Source organism: Panulirus ornatus, chromosome 56 (assembly GCF_036320965.1).
Source record: "Panulirus ornatus isolate Po-2019 chromosome 56, ASM3632096v1, whole genome shotgun sequence".
Taxonomy (NCBI): domain Eukaryota; kingdom Metazoa; phylum Arthropoda; class Malacostraca; order Decapoda; family Palinuridae; genus Panulirus; species Panulirus ornatus.
The window spans coordinates 21673929-21696721 of NC_092279.1; the positions used below are offsets into that span (position 1 = coordinate 21673929).

Genomic DNA, 22793 nt, shown 5'->3' on the forward strand with positions numbered 1-22793 from the left:
GGGATGTGGATGTTGCATTATGTGGGTATGATGTGGTATGTGGATATCATATATGGCTCGTATATACTAAATGGTGTGTGGGTAATTCGCTGAAGGTGGTTATTTTGTTTTTAAGTTTCTGAATATTACGTGACGTGGGAGTTATGTGTGTGTCTTATGAGGCATTATGCAGTAAGTTGATGTGTGTGTGTGTGTGTGTGTGTGTGTGTGTGTGTGTGTGTGTGGTGTGTGTGTGTGGGATGTATCGTAAGGCCTGATGTTGTTGTTTGTTGATGTCACTCCTCCTCCTCCTCCTCCCACGTCATCTAGCCACCCGTGTCTGGCTCTGTAGCGATGACTCTGCCTGTGCCTCCCACAGTGCTTTGTACTGTAGCAGTGACTCCACTTTTGACGTTGACCCACTGGCCAGTTGTTAACGTTACTTCATATGTTGAAATTCACACTCGGGGTCGATGGCTGCAGAGTTGCATATGCGTTTGGGCACGTTTCGCCTTTTATATATATACGAACTTGAATGTTTTCTTTATGGAATACGTTTTGACTGGATATAACGGTTTGGTTTGTGAGAGATGTGTGAGAAAAACGTGTCATGTTTCTATGAAGTATTCAACACAGCGAGGGGATGTCCCATTGATTTCACAGTCAAGTGAATGTCATGACAGACGACTTACGAATATCTTCGAGTGGACCTTAAGGCGCTGAGCACGGCGCCTCCTTCGTGACGCGAGGGGGAGAAGGAAGAGGCGCAGTTGGGGGTTGGCGAGGGGGAGAAGGAAGAGGCGCAGTTGGGGGTTGGCGAGGGGGAGAAGGAAGAGGCGCAGTTGGGGGTTGGCGAGGGGGAGGAATAACACTTGGTTCATTGTGATGTGTTACGAGTGGTGACGCTTGTTGGGGTTGGGAAGTGGAGTGCAGACCTCGCACGCTGGGCCCACGTGGTGGGGTCAGGCGTACTGAAGCGGCTCTTGCATATTGCGCCGCGGCCGTTGGATGGTGGCAGGGGGGTAGAGGGAGAGAGGATGGGAGGGTGGGTGGGGAGCGAGAGGGGACGCGCGGCCTTGGCAAGGCTGGTGGGGTGACGTGTTGCTTGTGGACGGGGTTTCGGTGCTGCGTTATTATGATAGATGAGAGGTTCTGAAGGTACAGATAAGACATCACAGCGTCATACCACGGGATGGTCACCACACCTCTGGACGTTCACCACACCACACCACACGGTGCTTGTCCCATAACGCCACGACACAAGCTAGTGCAAAGCTAAACGTGGCCACACTCAGACCATTGACGTAAAAGATCTCCACTTGCATTACAAGTTCTCAGAATATTATAGAGATAAGTGGTATTATATATATATATATATATATATATATATATATATATATATATATATATATATATATATATATATATGTGTGTGTGTGTGTGTGTGTGTGTGTAACCTGGGCTGTGATTAATCGATTAAGATGATACTCGATTTTATAGTATGGTAAGTAGGTTACAGGGTCGTTAACCAGTCCGCGAGAGAAGGAGGAGGGGAATTCAGGAGTCTACACTTCTACGTAAGTCATAAAGCGTGAGTGTGGCCGTAAAACATTATGGCGGAGAAAACGTGTAGAGTGGGATGCTGACGCGCACGCTCCTTCACTCGGGTTTTCTATTCTTTGCATGGCCATAAACTCGGGCCCTTATTTTTTCAGAAGGGCAATGGGCGAACTCATCAACTTGCAACAGCCTCATAAGCATAGGAAGTAGTCATGGGTCTGGAACGATATATATATATATATATATATATATATATATATATATATATATATATATATATATATATATATATATATATATATATAAATATTTATATGGGGATAGGGGAGAAAGAATACTTCCCACGTATTCCCTGCGTGTCGTAGAAGGCGACTAAAAGGGGAGGGAGCGGGGGGCTGGAAATCCTCCCCTCTCGTTTTTTTTTAATTTTCCAAAAGAAGGAATAGAGAAGGGGGCCAGGTGAGGATGTTCCCTCAAAGGCCCAGTCCTATGTTCTTAACGCTACCTCGCTAACGCGGGAAATGGCGAATAGTTTAAAAGAAAGAAAGAATATATATATATATATATATATATATATATATATATATATATATATATATATATATATATATATATATATATATATATATATATGTATATATATACAGCTATGATATACTGCACGCTGACTTGCTGACAGTTACCCTGTCACACACACACACACACACGCGCACCTTTTATTTATCATGTGATATTTGTTAGGTTCTATCACTCCTGTTGATGTGCCCTCACTTGTTTATCACGTTTTATAAACTTATGTCAACGATACTACCCTTGAGCAAGACGGTACGACCCGAGAGTACAGAAAGATACGACTTTTTGGGTTAATTATGACTTGGTCTTTTGACTGTACCCCAGTGGGACAAGTTAAGCCATCATGTTCTAGGGTCGTAACCGCCTTTCTCAAGGGTCGCAACCGTCTTACTCAAGGGTCGTAACCACCTTGCTCAAGGGTCGTACCGCCTTGTACGAGGGACGTGCGTTTCAACAGCTCTCACACATCTCACATTTTGGGGGAAAATTGTAACGTCCATCATGTCTCGGTCTCCCTAGAGATGTTTCATATATCATGTAGTGTCGTTATCACCCTCGACTTCATGAATGGGAAGGGATGTTGGCAGCTTAGCCGATAAGCTTGGCCAGGGAGGAGTGATACTGGGGGCTAGGGTTGAGAGAGGACCCGGTGGAGCCGTGGCTTTGGTATGAGGACTCCAGAGAGTAGTATGGGTTACAGGAGTCCTGAAGGATAGGAACAGGGATGGACGCCAAGACCGAGGCTCAGTTGAGGTCGGGGAGAGAGAGAGAGAGAGAGAGAGAGAGAGAGAGAGAGAGAGAGAGAGAGAGAGAGAGAGTCGGGGCAAGTGACTAGGGACGAACTTACGGCAAGTTAAGGGGGACAGAGGCAAGGACTTCGCTCCGGAGTGGATGCTAGGCTGCGACGGGTAAAGCGTTCGAAGCAGCAGAGTTCCTGGCAAGCCTAGCCAACCCGCCTATTGGTCGTCCCCCTTGTGCTCCAGGGTCGCTCCGTCATCCTGAACCACCAGTCTCGTCGTGTTCATAGGTTGTGCCTTCATGTCCAACAGGTTCAGGAGCCCGTAACCGGTAGCAGTACTGCTGCAGCCTCATGTACCAGTCTTAACTAATGTCCTTCCAGCGTACATCAGCTCTGGGCGCCCAACCGTCTCTGTAGTGTACGTCAGCCTTTTTCTTGGAATAGACATTAGAATGAGACATCATGACTTTAGTCATTTGGAGAATGTATACGGCGAGACCAACTGCTGCGGAAAGCTAAGAAAAAATTAGGATTATTTTTTTTTTTAATTTTTTTGCCTAATGTTGTTATCTTCATAAGGAATGATAAGTGTCGAGGTGACGCCCATAGGGTAGATAACATATTATATTTGTATTCAGTACAGTGGTGATGGGGGTAATATCGGTGGTGTCTCGATCAATGGTGATGGCGGAGGCAGTACTGGTGCGAGTGATATCGGTGATAACACCATCATTGGTGATGACTGTCAAGAATGGTTCTGGTAATAGCGGTGTTAACACCGTTAATGGTGATGAGGGGGAACTGTTGGCACAAGCAGTTAATAGTAACGGTGACATAATGGTGCAGCAAGATGCAATAGTCGCAAGAAATTCCTCGATATATATATATATATATATATATATATATATATATATATATATATATATATATATATATATATATATATATATATATATATGAACTACAAAAGCTAAAAGCATCCGTTAGCGAGTGCAATATTTTATCCCACACACTTTGCCAAGGTTCACCCAGATCAGCTACAGGAGCTTTATCAACTCTGGTTGAAGTTGTGGATTAACTGTGAAAGAACGTGACATGTTTTGGTCAAACTTTGACCTGATGTCAAGAAGGATACAAGTTTTCAGATTGCGCTTCTGCTTCGTGGATCACATGCGGTGTGTGAAAAGATACCTTAATGAACATTGGCTTGAAGCACGGTCAAGTGATGGCCCCTTTAGAAATTTGTTTTGACTATAGTGAAACCTTTTTATCAAAAAAGTTTTGCTGTAGGTCAGTTCGGTTAAGAGAGGTCTCGTCTCACGGTCTATTCTGAAGTGAATAAACTGAAGGAAATTCCCATTCTGAAATTTAAGTTCCCGTTGGAAATATTTCAGTTGTCGTGGACAGATTTGATATTTATTACGAACTTGAAAAAAGGGGGAAAAAAGAAATGTTATCCGTTGAAAAAGGGGAAAAAAGAAATGTTATCCGTTGAAAAAGGGGAAAAAAAGAAATGTATCCGTTGAGCCACCAGTTTTCGAGTTTTCTTTCGTAATCGCGAGGGGGTAAAGAAGTATTTTCAGGGAATTAGCTCCTACTCCATTAAAGTTATGAGAAGACTTGTAGTCAGAGATTTTCTGAATTTGAGAAGTTTTTCTGTTTACATTTCATTATAGTCGAGAGATTAATTCATGAGGATGTAGATGTTGGTTGAGGTTAATACCAGTAAGTGTTCGAGTATATTATGGAAATAACCGTATTTTTTTTTAAAGTACTTATGTAACAGCAGTAAATGTTTTACGGAAGCAGCCACTCACCTCCTGACCCCTCTCCTCACGCTGATCATGCCTGTCCTTGGCTCTTGGTTTATTCATATTCCTCCGCGTTTCACCCGCCGGTATTTAATTCCAGTCGACTAACAGTTTTCACCAGATCTGAAGCACTAGTTAGGAAGCCTCGGTTATTTGTGTGTTGGAAATTTAATCCGCAAGTAAATTAGGTTTCATATTCTAAAGGTTACATTAATATTAATGTCTATCTGATTACATTACTAATCATTTACCTAAGGAACTATGGTTCCCTTGCGGAAATTGTGGACAATGGTTCATATTAATTTTTCATTTATTTTTCAAGAGAGTTCAGGAAATCTTTTAGGTCTTGAGTTCCACAGTTTGAGACGTTCTGTGAGTACAAAAATGCAAGGAAGGCATGCTAGGGTAGGGATATGAGTTGTGGGTGTGGCAGAGGTCAAAATGGTAAGGGTGATTTTGGGTATGGGGACGACTAGAGGATGATGGATATGGGGACGGACAAGGAGTAGGGTGACGGGAATAAGTATGAGCGGTCGTGGGTCAGGTGATCTGGGAGTGGTTGACTGGGTAGAGTGATGGGGTGGACAAGGGAGGGTGGGGTGGGGCAATGTGAGGGAGGAAGGTGGCTAGATGGGTGCTGGTACATAATGGGAAAGTGGGTAGACTAGATTGAAGGTTTTTATAGTGGAAATTATGTATATGCATTATCTTCCATAATTATCTTGTAATGGGTCTCTGTAGTTCCCTGAATTTTCCTCTGAAGGGAATTTGAATAAACTGCTTTTGTTTAAATGAATAGCACCAGTACACAAAAATCTCGATGAATGGAATAAAGTTTAGTATATAACCTGTCTCGGGTACCAAAACAGTGGAAAGCGGTGGCGTAACGCTTAATGATAGCGATCGTAAAGAAGTCGTTAACCTCAATCCATTCATTCAGCTGGAGTCGTCTGCATGCAAGCAGTACCTTCCACAGCTCTCACGTTTCTATACACTCCTCCCGTGCCTTCTGGAGCGTCCTGTTGCAGAGTGTGTTGTCGTACTGGATGCAGACGGGGACCTGTAGGTAAATGTTTGCACAGGTTGTGTCATCGATGAACTAGGTCTTGGGGTACGAGGGAATTATTTGATTATAAAGTTGAACATCAGAAGTGAGAGTATTATTAGTTTCATAAAATTGATATGTATTGTTTAGATGTATCGTACGTCAGCCACTAGTGTTAGTGTGGCTTGCCTTCAGATTCCAGCAATATCTTCTAATACTTTCGTCACAGTTCATATTTATATATATTTTTTTTTTTTCAAACATTACCACAGACTGTAGGAGTCCGTATCGGTCAGTTCGTTAACTAGGGCTATTAGAATGAGCCGTCCCTTAATTTCAAGGTCAAGTCTTGGGTCATGAAAGTGTTAAAAGAGATTTTAAGATTGGATACTTCGTTCGGTGTATCCTTCTTCTCCGCAAATCTTCAGGGGTGTGTGTAAAACTGGATACAAGAGAGCCGGCTTGCTTACGCCACTCTAAGTAAGAACCAAGTGACGATGATTTCCACAGCTGGCCTTGGGAGTCCTTTACCCTGTGCCGGGAAAAACCCCCCCAACACTACGCAGCCTTAAACCTAACCTCCTGAAAGAATGCTAATAAGACGACCGGTTTCGGGAATGTTTGCCGCGGATTTCGTTGGGGCCGGTGGTGTAGCTTCCAAAGGGCATTGTCTTATATGAAATATTTGTAGGAGTTTAGTTTTTACTTTATAGTGACATAAATTGGACAAGGAGTAGATTTGTGGCTACTGGTAATGGAATTCGAGTCGAAAATATTCGGAATAGGATATTCTTACGTTATGTTTCAAGCCACAATGTTACGTGATGTATACAGTATTTTTCTTGTTTTGTTTGCCAGTAATTTTCAGATTTTTTGATGTATGAAACTAAAGTAAGTTTTAGGCTCCCCTTAAGTAACTTACTTTCAAGTTGCTTGTGGTTATTTTGTGTAGGTAAATATTAGTGGAGGTGGCTTATTGATGAGGCGGTTAATCCCCTGCTGGTCCTCTGCACTTTTGGGGGAGTTGATGACGATTGATGTTAAGGTTCCTTTCAGCAACACTAGAACCAGAGGCTGATCATCCTGTGGGAACATGGTGGTTGTTGTGGTGTTATGTACGAGAGCAGTGTTGCTAGGTAACGAAAAGGCAGCACTTCGTTACTCTACTTATGTATATTATTTCAAGGTTTACGTTGGTACTTCGAAATTTAAGTAAATGTACTTATTACTCATGCACAGCTTTGGAAAACTTTGGTAGTCTTTTTACTTTGTTGCTGCTAGGAATGTGGCTGGCATGTGATACAAGTTAATGACAAACTTTTTGCCTCTTTTATTTGACTTTTCAGTTGAGAAACTTCATATTTTAACCTTAATGTTCAGCTAGGCTGTTCGTATATTCTTACTTAAATCAATTTTGCTCAAAGTAAGCACTTTAGAACATTTTTTTTTTAGATAATTTTTCGGCACTGTTTAGTTAGTTCCGGGGATTGTTGACAGGCCTAGTTCGTGTGCTACGCTCCTAATGGAGTGTGATATTTATGGAAGGTGAATCACTTGACGAGACGAGTGTTTGGTTATGTGAGGCGGGGCGGCCTTAGGAAGGCTTCCTCTCACCTAAGTCCTACCCGCGCGCCCCGGCCGACCGTCCCTGTCTGTTGACACTCTCATATCCCCGCACCGGATCCACTTTTATTCTTTACTTTTTATCGCTGACGGAAAGAAGGAGTTGGACATCAGAAGGTACAGTAAGGAAATAGAAGATGATTTTAGAGTGTACATATGTGTATAATTTACTGACTGCGTGTGTGTTTTGTGTGTGAATGATATTGTTTGTTGATTTAGGAAGGTGTGACAAAGATAAGCATCGTTTATTGTGTAATTCGTTAGATGATTGTATCGTCTCCCATGGTTTTTAAGGCCTTACGGAAACCAGGCAGGTTTTATGTTTGTGCTGATACCGAGGCCTTGAACATGTTTATAGTTTATGTCTCCGTTGTCTTCTAGTTTCTTCCATATTTTCCTTATGCCGCTGCTCCCCTGATGCGTGTACCAGCTGGCTTTATATTGTTAATTCGACTAGTTATTTTGTGGTATTTTTTGTGGGGATTTTTTTTTTCTTTCATTTGTGACGAATCGTATAGCCGTATTTGGTCCTATCTTTAGCTTTAACATGCGTGGTTTGTAGGAGTGAGTGTGGGTACTGGGGAGTAGGTCGGGAGGATGTGGAGGATCATAGCCTGTACCGCATGTGATTTTTGCCACCCCGGAAGGTGTTTATAAGCTAGCCAGGGCTGCTTGATAGTGCTCACAGAGTTGTCGCCAGTTACAAGTGGAGGCGGCATGATGGTAATGTAAGCTACCTTCACCGTATTGTGTGGATGTGGTTCCTTTTCTCCCTTTGAGAATAGACTTGAGGGGGGGGAGGGGGTTGACCCCCGGTGAGTAATGGGAACTTTGATGACGTTGCGAGTTGATGACGGTGATTGCGGCGATAGGTTAACGGCATCAGGAAATCGCGCGGTGATATCTCTCGGTAATTTCTGGCATCTGTGAAAGTATGTGGTCCGCCCCTGTGTGGTGTGGTGCGCCTCTCCTCGCCTGACATCCGCCGTAATCCATTATCTCTCGCGAGGACAAACCACACTGGCAATGTTGGGAATGTGTGAGGGGAGGACTTTGATGTATTGATCGGGAGAAGCAGCTGACGGGTTGATCATGATGAGGGTCGGAGATGTGGACGTCTTAATATATGGTGAGGACCAGTTTGGTCCGGGGAGAGACGTTGGACCATTATAACGTCAGCGTAGACTAGCCAGAAGTACGTTGAGGAAACGGATGATAATTTGCGAAACGAGATTGAATGGTAGTACAACTGGGTGCTCCTTGCAGTAGTGTTAATAGGGTAAAAAGACGGTAAAATTACGTAGATATTTGTCGTAGCTTTATGTATAGACGACGTTAGCAGGAGAATGTGTAACAGCAGGAGCGTGGCTGTGACTGTTCCTTGGTTCGTACACACACACACACACACACACACACACACACACACACAAGCACACACAAGCACACACACACACACATAAGCACACACACACACACAAGCACACACAAAAGCACGCACACACACACACACACACACACAGCCACTCCAATAATGTAGTGTAGCTTGGCAGGTCCTGTGGCCTTGATGGTGTGATTCATAGTTAGCCCGTAGCGGTGTGGAGCTCAGCAGGTCCTCTGATGTTGATGACACATGGTTTTAGCTTAAGAGCCACGCCAGTAGAGCCTTCGTGATTTTAAAAAGTGCTGATGAGCTATTCAGTACGCAGTCAAGCTAGGTCAGTACTTTCGTGGAGCCTAACCGGTTTTCGTGTGGCGTTGAAATCTGGATTTTCTTTTTTTTTCATATATATATAGGTCGGAAGTATAATGTTATATCTTTGAAGTATACCGAGATGATATGTTTCGGAGAGTTTGCTTGAAGGTCATCTGACGGAGGTGAAGCGGAGGCCTGCATGGAAGCGTACAATAAGGACAATCTAGTGGCCCACGGAAGATGGCCGGAGTGCCCCTGGTAGCCTAGGAACCCAGAAGGTGTTACCTCCGCGGGGCAAACGAGTACCAATAATGCTGTCATTGACGATAATACAAAAAAGAAGGCCAGAGGACAGCCACCTGTAACATAGCTGTACTGGTGGTGATGATACAGCCGCTGTAACATACCTGTACTGGTGGTGAAGATACAGCCGCTGTAACATACGTGTAGTGGTGACGGTATAGCCACTTGTAACATGCGTGTGGTGGTGACGGTATAGCCACTTGTAACATAAGTGTAGTGGTGACAGTATAGCCACTTGTAACATGCGTGTGGTGGTGACGGTATAGCCACTTGTAACATGCGTGTAGTGGTGACGGTATAGCCACTTGTAACATGCGTGTAGTGGTGACGGTATAGCCACTTGTAATACAGGGGTGGTAGTGACGGTATAGCCACTTGTAACATGCGTGTGGTGGTGACGGTATAGCCACTTGTAACATGCGTGTAGTGGTGACGGTATAGCCACTTGTAATACAGGGGTGGTAGTGACGGTATAGCCACTTGTAACATGCGTGTGGTGGTGACGGTATAGCCACTTGTAACATGCGTGTAGTGGTGACAGTATAGCCACTTGTAACATGCGTGTGGTGGTGACGGTATAGCCACTTGTAACACAATTGTGGTGGTGACGGCACAGCCACCACTTTTGTAACGTATGTGTGGTGGTGATTTCAGTTGAACCTGAATGTAAACGAAGCAAGACGTCTTCTCAAACAGCGCTTCCAACTGACAACACACACACCCTTTCTCTGTTCATCTCCACCACTCACTATCTTTTCTCTCTTTCTGAAATATAGAAATAAACAGAAAGTTGGTAATTGTCTACCGTTTTGAACATATGATGAGAGGAAGTATCTCGATGACTTTTCTCCACTCAAGAGTTGTTACAAAACGGGACAAGAGTCACGATGATTGTTGACCTTAATCACCAAGTTGTCGCGCGGCGAATTAAATGTCAGAATCTGAGTCATGTTTGACGAGGGGAGTTGAGCCTTAATCTCCTCCCATTGGGGCCTTTGGAAGAGGGAATTAACCGACCACATTCCAAACGGAGGTAATTACAGTCATGGATCTGAGAGAGAGAGAGAGAGAGAGAGAGAGAGAGAGAGACCGGCTGTGGCTCTGCCTGGCTGGATAGCCGGGCTTGCGCTGGTCCGGGATTAATCGCGTTTTCGTAGGAGCGTTCGTGCCGCGCTGCGCGTCGGGCGTTTTACTACCGCAATTCGGCGCTCAGTGACCGAAAATGTTTTGGATATCCTGGGGACAGGGGAGAAAGAATGCTTCCCACGTATTCCCTGCGTGTGTCGTAGAAGGCGACTAAAAGTTAAAAAAAAAAGAAAATAAAAGAAAAAAAAGGAACAGCGGGGCCAAGTGAGGATATTCCCTCTAAGGCTCCGTCCTAGGTTCTTAACGCCACCGCGCAAATGCGGGAAATGGAGAATATATATATATATATATATATATATATATATATATATATATATATATATATATATATATATATATATGTGTGTGTGTGTGTGTGTGTGTTTGTGTGATTATTGTGCGTGATTTCTATTTGAGTTATGGGGAAAGAATTGTACACTTGTGTTGCCCCGTCTCAAATCTTATCTGTATGTACCATGTCCAAACTCATTGTCATATATATATATATATATATATATATATATATATATATATATATATATATATATATATATATATATATATATATATATATATGTTATCCAAGCCTAAAAGCAACAAGCTATTTTGCACCAGTACCCTTCATGTGAGCGACGGCTCAGTAGAGGAACACGGGAGTGTTCAGAGGCGCAAGGAGCCGCTGCCACAATGATCGGATTACAAGACCAAGTTCCTGGTAGGCATACCATGTACTGTGGGCGTAGTTGGGATCCCACTTAACATTTGGTTGCAGCAGGACAGAAGGAGTGTCGGTCACGAGAACTCTGAGGTAAGACCTCGTATGATTTCAATACACCGGCTCTGTCAGCCAACCCACGACCCAGCTTACTCCACCCCCCTCATCCTAATCCCTCCCTCCCTCCCTCCGCCCAACGTGACGCCGCGCTGCCCCACTCAAAGGCCTGATACGCCATCGCTGTGGTAGTAAATGCGGCGCGATTCAGCCTTCGATGTTTTAGTCGCTTTGAAGTAATCACTCAGTGAATGAGAGGTTACCCTTCCTTCCTCTTATATATATATATATATATATATATATATATATATATATATATATATATATATATATATATATATATGTTTTTTTTTTTTTATACTTCGTCGCTGTCTCCCGCGTTTGCGAGGTAGCGCAAGGAAACAGACGAAAGAAATGGCCCGACCCCCCCCCCCCCCCATACACATGTATATACATACGTCCACACACGCAAATATACATACCTACACAGCTTTCCATGGTTTACCCCAGACGCTTCACATGCCTTGCTTCAATCCACTGACAGCACGTCAACCCCGGTATACCACATCGCTCCAGTTCACTCTATTCCTTGCCCTCCTTTCACCCTCCTGCATGTTCAGGCCCCGATCACACAAAATCTTTTTCACTCCATCTTTCCACCTCCAATTTGGTCTCCCTCTTCTCCTTGTTCCCTCCACCTCCGACACATATATCCTCTTGGTCAATCTTTCCTCACTCATCCTCTCCATGTGCCCAAACCACTTCAAAACACCCTCTTCTGCTCTCTCAACCACGCTCTTTTTATTTCCACACATCTCTCTTACCCTTACGTTACTCACTCGATCAAACCACCTCACACCACACATTGTCCTCAAACATCTCATTTCCAGCACATCCATCCTCCTGCGCACAACTCTATCCATAGCCCACGCCTCGCAACCATACAACATTGTTGGAACCACTATTCCTTCAAACATACAAACATACAAACCTCCAACAGCCAGGATCGAACCCGGGACCCCTGTGCAAGAGGCGGGAATGTTAACCGCTAGGCTATGGGCCTGGCTGTTGGAGGTTTGTATGTTCTATGAAAGAGCGCGTTTCTGTGCACTATGTTCATATATATATATATATATATATATATATATATATATATATATATATATATATATATATATATAATTTAATCATTGGTTAGATGACTTATTTCATGTATATAGTTAACTTCGGATGGTAAATGGCTCGGCATCAGTTGTCCACCATCATTACACATGTAGGTTTTGTGAAGGAGGGTTGCGTTTGCATATGGTGAGCTGAGGTTGTGTGTATGTATGGTTGACGGGTGAGTGGAAGTTGGACGGTATCCCAGACGCAATGGTTGGCAAGTGAGGGGAAGTGGGAGAAGTATTCCAGCAGCAGTAGTTTGCAGATGAGGGGAAATGGGAGAAGTACGGACATTTCCCATGCTCATTTTCCTCCAAGCTTGTGGTGGGCGCGCAGGCTTCCCTCCAAGCTTGAGGTCATGCGTAGTCTCCCCTCCAAGCTTGAGGTCGTGTGTCGTCTTCCCTCCAAGCTTGAGGTGTCAATTACACTTCTCTCCTCCAAGCTTGAAGTCATGCGTAGTCTCCCCTCCAAGCTTGAGGTCGTGTGTCGTCTTCCCTCCAAGCTTGAGGTGTCAATTACACTTCTCCCCAAGCTTGTGGCGTCATGCAGACTTCCCTGCAAGCTTGAGGTGTCAATCACACTTCTACCCAGGCTTGTGGCGTCATGCAGACTTCCCTGCAAGCTTGAGGTGTCAATCACACTTCTCCCCAAGCTTGTGGCGTCATGCAGACTTTCCTTCGAGATGGTGTTGCCATACCTTTGATTACCCCAAACGTCCTTTAAGGCCTTGTTCCTCGTTCTGAAGTCCCTACACCCAAAAATCTGGGACCATGTGGGGTGCTTCTTGTCCCAGGGAATATCTCTCCAGCCCATTCGAGGGACTGTGACCCATATGGTCGCTGACTGACAGACAGACAGACAGACATATAGACCCACTAAATAAAAAGTCATGCTTAGTTGTGCACCCTAGGGGTTCTCCATAATAAGCATACATAGTTTGAAGTTTCTTCTTTCACTAATACACACACACACACACACACACACACACACACACACACACACACACACACACAAGCAATCTTATTATGTATATATATGAAACTTATTCTCTCTAAGGCTCGGTCCCCTGTTCTTAGCGCTATCACGCTAACGCGGGAAATGGCGTGCGAGGAATAGAGTGAATTGGAACAATGTTGTATACCGGGGTCGACGTGCTGTCAAGGGATTGAACCAGGGCATGTGAAGCGTCTGGGGTAAACCATGGAAAGTTTAGTGGGGCCTGGATGTGGAAAGGGAGCTGTGGTTTCGATGCATTATACATGACAGCTAGAGACTGAGTGTGAACGAATGTGGCCTTTGTTGTCTTTTCCTAGCGCTACCTCGCGCACATGCGGGGGGAGGGGGGTTGTCATTTCATGTGTGGCGGGGTGGCGACGAGAATGAATAAGGGCAGACAGTATGAATTATTTACATGTGTACGTATGTATATGTCTGCGTGTGTATTTATATGTATACGTTGAGATGTATAGGTATGTATATGTGCGTGTGTGGACGTGTATGTATATAAATGTGTATGTGGGTGGGTTGGGCCATTCTTTCGTCTGTTACCTTGCGCTACCTCGCTAACGCGGGAGACAGCGGCAAAGTATAATAAAAAAAATAATATAAATCTGCGTTTTTCCATTCTATTTCCTATGAAATTATTGTTAACTGCCACACCCAAGGAGACTGTAGACACCCAGGGTTGCTATATATCATGTCCCGTGCGGCGTGAACAGGAGGGAGGGAGGGGAACATCACGTGATGCTGTGTGTTGTACAGTCCGCGCTCTGCTCATATGACGCGCTGATAACACACCGCCATCAGACGGGGCAGGTCTGATAACTTTTAGTCCTATCAAGTCCAAGTGTTCATGCGTTGAGTATATACGTATATATATATATATATATATATATATATATATATATATATATATATATATATATATATATATATATATTATCCCTGGGGATGGGGAGAAAGAATACTTCCCACGTATTCCCTGCGTGTCGTAGAAGGCTACAAAAAGGGGAAGGAGCGGGTGGCTGGAAATCCTCTCCTCTCGTTTTTTTTTTTTTTTTTTTATTTTCCAAAAGAAGGAACAGAGAAGGGGGCCAGGTGAGGATATTCCCTCAAAGGCCCAGTCCTCTGTTCTTAACGCTACCTCGCTAATGCGGGAAATGGCGAATAGTATGAAAGAAAAAAGATATATATATATATATATATATATATATATATATATATATATATATATATATTCCTAGAGACCACGGGGAAAATTAAACACGATAAGTTCCTCGTGGACTCTTAATATACTTGATCACGCGCAAAATTGTGATATATATATATATATATATATATATATATATATATATATATATATATATATAGGGGAGAAAGAATACTTCCCACGTATTCCCTGCGTGTCGTAGAAGGCGACTGAAAGGGGAGGGAGCGGGGGGCTGGAAATCCTCCCCTCTCGTTTTTTTTTAATTTTCCAAAAGAAGGAACAGAGAATTGGGCCAGGTGAGGGTATTCCCTCAAAGGCCCAGTCCTCTGTTCTTAACGCTACCTCGCTAATGCGGGAAATGGCGAATAGTTTGAAAGAAAAAGAAAGATATATATATATATATATATATATATATATATATATATATATATATATATATATATATATATATATCATACTATTCGCCATTTCCCGCGTTAGCAAGTTATCGTTAAGAACAGAGGACTGAACCTTTGAGGGAATATCCTCACTTGGCCCCCTCCTCTGTTCCTTCATTACGAAAGCTAAAAACGAGAGGGGAGGATTTCCAGCCCCCCCCCCGCTCCCTTCCCTTTCAGTCGCCTTCTACGACACGCATGGAATACGTGGGAAGTATTCTTTCTCCCCTATCCCCAGGGATATATATATATATATATATATATATATATATATATATATATATATATATATATATATATAATCAGAGTGTGCAAATACATACGTGTATATATTTCTGAATTTATTCATAGATGTTAAAGCACAGTGAGAGATTTTGCCTTTACAACCATACCACTGACTTCACGTTACTTGCAGACCAACCAGACGCCACTACCACCATGACCACCACAACCACACCTCCACCACTACCAACCACCACCACCACAACCACCATCAGTAGAACTTCGTTATCACCCCAGCCGTGGTAGTCTCGACTCGCGCTGCAAGCCACCCACGCACCATTGCCTTATCTTGTTTCCGACCCGTCAGTACACTTTCTAGAAGGGCTATAGTGTCTCTTTTGGCCGGTTCTCGTCTTACTGGTTTCCATTATCCGTCGAGATGTGCTGTCGTGTGTGCGTGTGTGTGTGTGTGTGGTACGCTTGACGTGTATATGGTTAGAGGGAAGTTGATATTAGTGTTAATCTCTCGAGTACGGTGGTACACAACCCATGACTTGACCCTTAAGGATTTAGGGTAAAGGCCAGGGCATCGAACCTAAGGGTTGTAACACTGGGCATAATGGCTGGCCAGTAATGTAGTATTCAAGGGTTATACCGTCGTGCTTAATGGTCACAGTCATCGTGTTCAAGGGCCGTACCGTCGTGTTTAAGGTTCACAGTTGTGCTCAAGGGCTGTACCGTCGTGTTTAAGTTCACAATCATCGTGTTCAAGGGCTGTACCGTCGTGTTTAAGGTTCACAATCGTGCTCAAGGGCTGTACCGTCGTGTTTGAGGTTCAAAATCATCGTGCTCAAGGGTTGTACCATCGTGTTTAAGGTTCACAATCGTGCTTAAGGGCTGTACTGTCGTGTTTAAGCTTACAGTCATACTCACGGTCCGTACCGTTGTGTATAAGGCTCACAATCATCGTGCTCAAGGGCTGTACCGTCGTGTTTAAGGTTCACAATCGTGCTTAAGGGCTGTACTGTCGTGTTTAAGGTTTACAATCATACTCACGGGCTGTACCGTTGTGTTTAAGGTTCACAATCATCGTGCTTAAGGGCAGCACCGTCGTGTTTAAGGTTCACAATCATCGTGCTCAAGGGCAGCACCGTCGTGTTTAAGGTTCACAATCATCGTGTTCAAGGGCAGCACCGTCGTGTTTGAGGTTCACAATCATCGTGTTCAAGGGCTGTACCGTCGTGTTTAAGGTTCACAATCATCGTGCTCAAGGGCAGCACCGTCGTGTTTAAGGTTCACAATCATCGTGCTCAAGGGCAGCACCGTCGTGTTTAAGGTTCACAATCATCGTGTTCAAGGGCAGCACCGTCGTGTTTGAGGTTCACAATCATCGTGCTCAAGGGCAGCACCGTCGTGTTTAAGGTTCACAATCATCGTGTTCAAGGGCAGCACCGTCGTGTTTGAGGTTCACAATCATCGTGTTCAAGGGCTGTACCGTCGTGTTTAAGGTTCAAAATCATCGTGCTCGAGGGCAGCACCGTCATGTTTAAGGTTCAAAATCATCGTGCTCGAGGGCCGTACCGTCGTGTTTAAGGTTCACAATCATCGTGCTCGAGGGCCGTACCGTCGTGCAAACCCAGGGGTTAACTTCGTGTTCACCAATATGAGCTGGTCGATCTCTCTCTCTCTCTCTCTCTCTCTCTCTCTCTCTCTCTCTCTCTCTCTCTCTCTCTCTCTCTCTCTCTCCCCTCAAATTTCCCCGTTTATTGTAATTCATCTTTCATCGTAATTTTGGCATTCTACTACAATGTTTCGTATATCACTTCTTGTTCGAAGTGTATAATGTAAATACTTTATATATACTCGAGATATGTGGTGAGTGTGCGTTGAACCGACTTAACCTTGTGACACCAGTGGGTCTGATTTTCTCAGTGTTGGAGACCCTAGGTGGTCGTGCAGACCTAGGAAGCTTTTCCCAGTGTGGGGAGACCTGGGTAGTCGTGTTGAGAGAGAGGAACCATTCTGTCTTTTGGCTTGAGTGTACAGGACAGACTTCCACCACCCGGCCACCACCACCACATTCACTAGGGTGTGTTTACGTGGCGGGTTCTCGTGGATGATTACGTCACACACGTCTTCCCCACCGCCCCGCCCCCACCTCTGTGGTGGAACACGAGTTAACAACACATTATGTGTGTAGAGGTTGACTTCCAAGATTTTATTTTGTTCATTCATTCATAGGCTACGCCGGGAACGGCCTTCTGTATGAAAAGAGTCCTGTTGTTACCCAGGAACTGGAGCTCCCTGCGTCTCCAAGCCTGCGTGCGGGGCTTCCAGTGGGAGGCAGTTTACGGATAGTCCCTTTGGAGTGAGTTCTGTGAGGAGACTTGCGTATACTCCTACTGAGACACCCTCGCCAAAAAGCGAGATTTCACTTGCGGTATAACCCCGTGCAGGGGGAGTCCATTAACGCCTCCGAGATTCTGAAACAAGTGATGCAGGTTCCCCTCTTTCCAAGACCTACACACACACACACACACACACACACACACACACTAAAAAAAAAGAGGTCCATGGCTTTTAACACTTCTCATACATAACTTACACCGGTATTAAGTCATTCAGTCAAGGTTGGAGCTTTCCTAGCTTGGGGTGTTTGTACCAGCGCGTGTGGGTAGGGGATATATACATGCATAATTAACTATTCATATAGTGTGGGGGAGGGAGCTGTACGGATACTCATGAGGAGCCTTGACAATCTTGTATACTTTCTCTGGCATTCAGCCTAAATATTTTGTGTCCTCCCGGCGTTTACAGCTTCAGTACGTAGCATTACACTGTATTTTTTTGTTGTGGCCTGTCTCCCTTCAACACCTTACCCTGCCTAAGACTACGTCACATGTTTTAAATATAACAACACCAGCAGAGCTGCACACGCGTTAAATATTCTCACGTCAAGGACGCCAAGAGGAGGTCCGGCTCATACTAGTAGGTCGAGTCCGAAGACGGAGAAAATGGTGGGACTGTGACTTTCCCACCACCCACCCTTCCGCAATAAGACAGTTATATTCCTAAAGGCCAGCCTGTCAGGTAGTATCGAACAAAATGTATGGTGCTGTTTGGGGAAATGATGGTCTGTTTATAGACTCTCAAATGATATACTCTTGTACTTTTGACGCTATACACGGGTAGAAGTTGATTATATAGTTCGGCTTTTGTAGGAAGGTAGCCGTGGTAGAATACCGGAACTCTGACACAGTAAACTTTAAGAAGTCTACATTTTGTTGGTATACGATGTTCTGTCCTTCCATGAAATGCGTACCAGTAATAACGCCTTGATGATGGCGTGTTAGAACAACACACACGCCAAGTTCTGTCGCGCCCACACTCCTGATTGGCCCACTGTGTTTAGCATGCCCGATGTACAATAATGTTCTTAAATAACAATCTTTTCATTTGCTTCGCGTATGGATTAACGCATATCAAAATTGTACTGAATTTTTTTTGGTCTTGAGCATGCATTGAGATGAAGGTCGAATATTTGCACCTTCGAAATATCCCGCTGTAAATGATTAACTAAGCTTTAAATTGCTTTAAATAGCGACAGAGCTAGGCCTACCAATTATTAGAGGTAAATAAACAACAAGAGACAGCTTGGAGAGCGCACAGAACTCGAGCAGAATCACCAAACCTGTGCCCATTTATATAGTGGGTAAGAACAAAAGCATCGTAGTAAGAAGCTCAGGTGAAGACTGGATCAGTAAATCCACGGGAGAGAATGAAAGAGATATAACCACGCGGCACCGCAGGAATCATTCAGTGTAAGTCTGGCCGTGAGAGAGGTAGTGTGCGTGGCCCAGATCTGCCGCCCCTAAGTGACTCTGCCAAGTGTTGTCATCATTTCAATGTTTTACCAGCAAGTGTGCGCTGCGTTGAGCTCTGGAAGTCACGCAGATAATCACACAGATCTGTTTTTAAGTGTAATGTGTCGACAGATTCCTTACAAGTGTTGATATAGTGTTTCACGTGTTTGTGTTGGTATAGTGTGTAGAGGAAGAGCAGACCCCCTGGCGGAACGGCCTTCATCGTACCAGTTACCACGCCCACAACTGCTCGCTGACCTTTTATCATGTACTAACAGGTAATTATAACATTCGCCTGTCCTTCTGTATATGAGGTCAAACAAGGAAAAAATGTAACCAGCTTCCCGAAAGTTGAGGTTAGGCGTAACACTGTAGGCCTAAGACCGAATCTGATCAGGCTTGGAAATTCCGTGCCTCGCGGAACCTCGGTAATGTTATATGAATGTTGTGATATAGTGATTTGCAGATGTGGGCTAAAGCCAGTGCCATTGTGTGTACCATTGCTCTCGAAAAATTAAGGGGCATAGGTTTCCCATATACCCACAGCCATGACCTTAAAGTTAGCACGATTATTTAAAAATATCATATATTTGGACGGTCTTACCTCATTGTTTCAGTAAAGCAAACTTGTCTCTCAGTATACTTGGTTACATTCGTATGTGGCAGGGTCTCCGGAACCAGTTCCCGATCGATCTTTCTGGCTCGGAATCCGATGTTTGTTCGATCAACGGGAGTATAGTTCGTCACCATTCTTATTGTTAGGCAAAATGTGGATACATATATATATATATATATATATATATATATATATATATATATATTGTTGGTAAATTGTCTCGGTGATTGTTAACTTGGTATTTGAAGTTTGCTCCCAATGAAAGTTACGAAATGTTTTTATAAATTGAATATCTCCCTTGACATCCATTTACGAGTTGTGGTATATATTAGAATGCTTCTAAACTTTACATCTATCGATTGCATATATCAGAAATGTCATAACTTCCTTGGGGCGGAAACTGTAAAAATACTGACATTAAATCACGCGGGATCAAACATTCTCTGCTGAAGACCCCGGGTCCAGGGATAGAGCTCCCGGCTGGGGAAGGTAATAGACACACTGGGGGTCTTGATGAGGTCAAGGCAGAGCCCCCGGCCAGGAACGCTCATTTCCTAGGTTAAGTAATAAGTAAGGTCTATTAGATAAGGACGTATATCTTAAAAAAAAACAAGAGATTTGCGTGAGCAACGAGGGTCAAAATCAACGGAAAAACATCGCTCACACACACACACACACACACACACACACACACACACACACACAGAATTATTGTTGTTGCACATATCAAGGTTCATGCAAACATGTGGTGAGATGAGGAAAATTTCAGCGGTCCTGTGAGATGTCAAGTAACTCCCTGCCTGTGACTTTATTTACCGCACTGATTTAGGGCGACAACTCTTATCCTTCGGTTGATTTTATTTACCCATTTTTAAAGCTTCTTTGTTTACTTAGTGCTCATTATTGTCTTTCTCTGATTCAGGAGACGTTTATGGTTACGATTTTTGTCGGGAGTATGAAAACGGAAAGCTAATTTATGAGTATTTTATGCTGGAAAAGGCCACCTTTTGCGCATGCGGAGCCTCAGTCAACTTCTGCGCCCTTTGAGCAGTTTGAATCATATGCGGGAAGATGGCTGGTGCCCAGGCTTTTCTTTTAATGTTTTCATATTATCGTTTAGGCATGTTGAGTAATGGGGAGGTTAGGCAAGGCTGATTGGGTTTATCTGCTTAACTGTTTTAATCCTATATTCAGACTCAGTCTGCTCTTTAATAACATAGCCACTGCTCACTGTAACGATGCTGCCAACTGGATTTTGGTACAATTTACCATCGGAGTTTGTGAATCTACTTTTCGCACGTCAAGTTAACTGTTTTAAGGGATCTCGTTAATTTCAGTTAACTGTTTTAAGGGATCTCGTTAATTTCAGTAACGCTAACATTTTGGTGTAAGGAAAGTAAGCATTTATTGAAGCAATCAGCATGATTTCCTAATGTTATATTACTGATAGATTGGCTCGTAATGTTGACTATACGGAAGAGATGAAGCTGAGAATATCAACGTACTAGTTTGGCTTATTAATAGTAATGGAGACAAAATAATCACCCCACCGGTATTATTGAAAATAATGAAGAAATTTATATGGGGGAGGGCTTCCATATATTCGGAGAATGTGGTGTTATACCTAACCATAACTTGAGAAACTGTCTAACCCAAAGCAGCCCAAGCGGAAGACAAGACCAGTTGCTTGTATCCCATAGCAAGAGAATCTCGGGAAAATACATAACATGGATGTTATGATGGACAGTAATTATCTCTGGCCAGGACATTCACCACCTCGTATTTCAAATGCAACACTGCTTTTACTTATTTGCTCCGTGTCATATTCTTTGGATATTTGTGGATTCATAACATGCATAGAGTCATTAAGGATACTGCACCAAATTCTATTCATAGTAGATTAATTGTTTAAGGTATTCAGTCTGTCGTTATGGATATGCGGCGTGAGACAGCCTGTCAACAGAGAGCTACATTGCCTCGAAGTTGTGAGTAGCCTCACTTAAGGGCCTCAGGCCAACGTTTCACTCTTGTGGATTTTAGGCAGTGCTGTCACAGTAAAGATTTTGAAGAACTGAAAAAAAAATATCTCGAACCATAATGTCCTTATCTGCTAGACGTGGCTTGAAGATGAAAAGCCGAGGGGAAAAAATATATTAATTCCTCAGACTTACTTTTCCCCTAGGCCATAAATTTAGATTTTTTGTGACCGTGTGTAGTGATGTGGCGGCTTGTTGGTAAGGTAAGAAGTGGTCACTGTCTGTGATGTCTGTCTGTCGTAATGGCGCGGTGGCTTGGTGGTGTTGTTGACCACAGTCAGCGGGGTCGTTCTGCTTGTAACTTGGTCTTTGATCCTGATTCATAATTACCGGGGGCTGGGTAACCACATTATTTTGGTTGAACATCGCAAAATTGACCTGGGAGGAGGTTGTATCCGCTGCAATTCAGGGAACGGTTGTTTTTTTTTCATGGTTAAACACGACGGAAATGGTAGTAAAAGAAGGCATTTTTGAGCTTGTTATTGACAGGGAGGTAAAAATTGATAGCTCACGATGTTGTCGGGAGTTGTGACATGTATGTTAGAGTAGTGCAAACTCATGTATCACAGTGCGAGGTGCTTCGTAATTATTGTGTGTGTTAACGAGTGGGTTGTTTTACCTTAATTGGACGACGGGGTTAATGAACCCAATTAAGTTGTATTAACGGTGGTGTTGATTACCGAAGCCATAATACATACCGAGATAGGATTGCTAGTGTTTTTATTATTAATAGCAAACTGGACGCGTGTATTATGTCTTTTTGTAGTTACACTATAAATTTACCGTGTTTTTTTTCCCCGAATCTTGTCATCACTATTTTTTTGACAACTCTTTTGTCCTCCCTTAAATGTCATCTTAGTCCTAATGTTGAAGAGGATGAATTCCTTTGACGTGAAATGGAAAGAAGAAGAGCGGAAAAAAAAAAGATGGGCAGAGCGCGGTGTGTGGAACACTTAGGCTTAGGAGGTTCAGGTATGTAACGTTCCACGTAGCTTAACTCAGAGCAGATGATTACGAGACATA

The 22793-nt window shown here is 43.5% G+C and overlaps 1 protein-coding gene across 12 annotated transcripts in view; it reads left to right on the forward strand.

Annotated features, from left to right (window-relative positions):
- LOC139766006 (uncharacterized) overlaps positions 1-22793 on the forward strand; it is a 513479-nt gene that overhangs the window by 242243 nt on the left and 248443 nt on the right. For 4 of the 12 annotated variants that reach the window (XM_071694061.1, XM_071694065.1, XM_071694067.1 and 1 more), the window contains exon 1: positions 19066-19396. The exons of the other annotated variants lie outside the window; for them this stretch is intronic. The gene's annotated coding sequence lies outside the window, so the exon portion shown is untranslated. Of the gene's footprint in view, positions 1-19065; positions 19397-22793 lie in introns of those variants that run through there. 12 annotated transcript variants of the gene reach the window in all.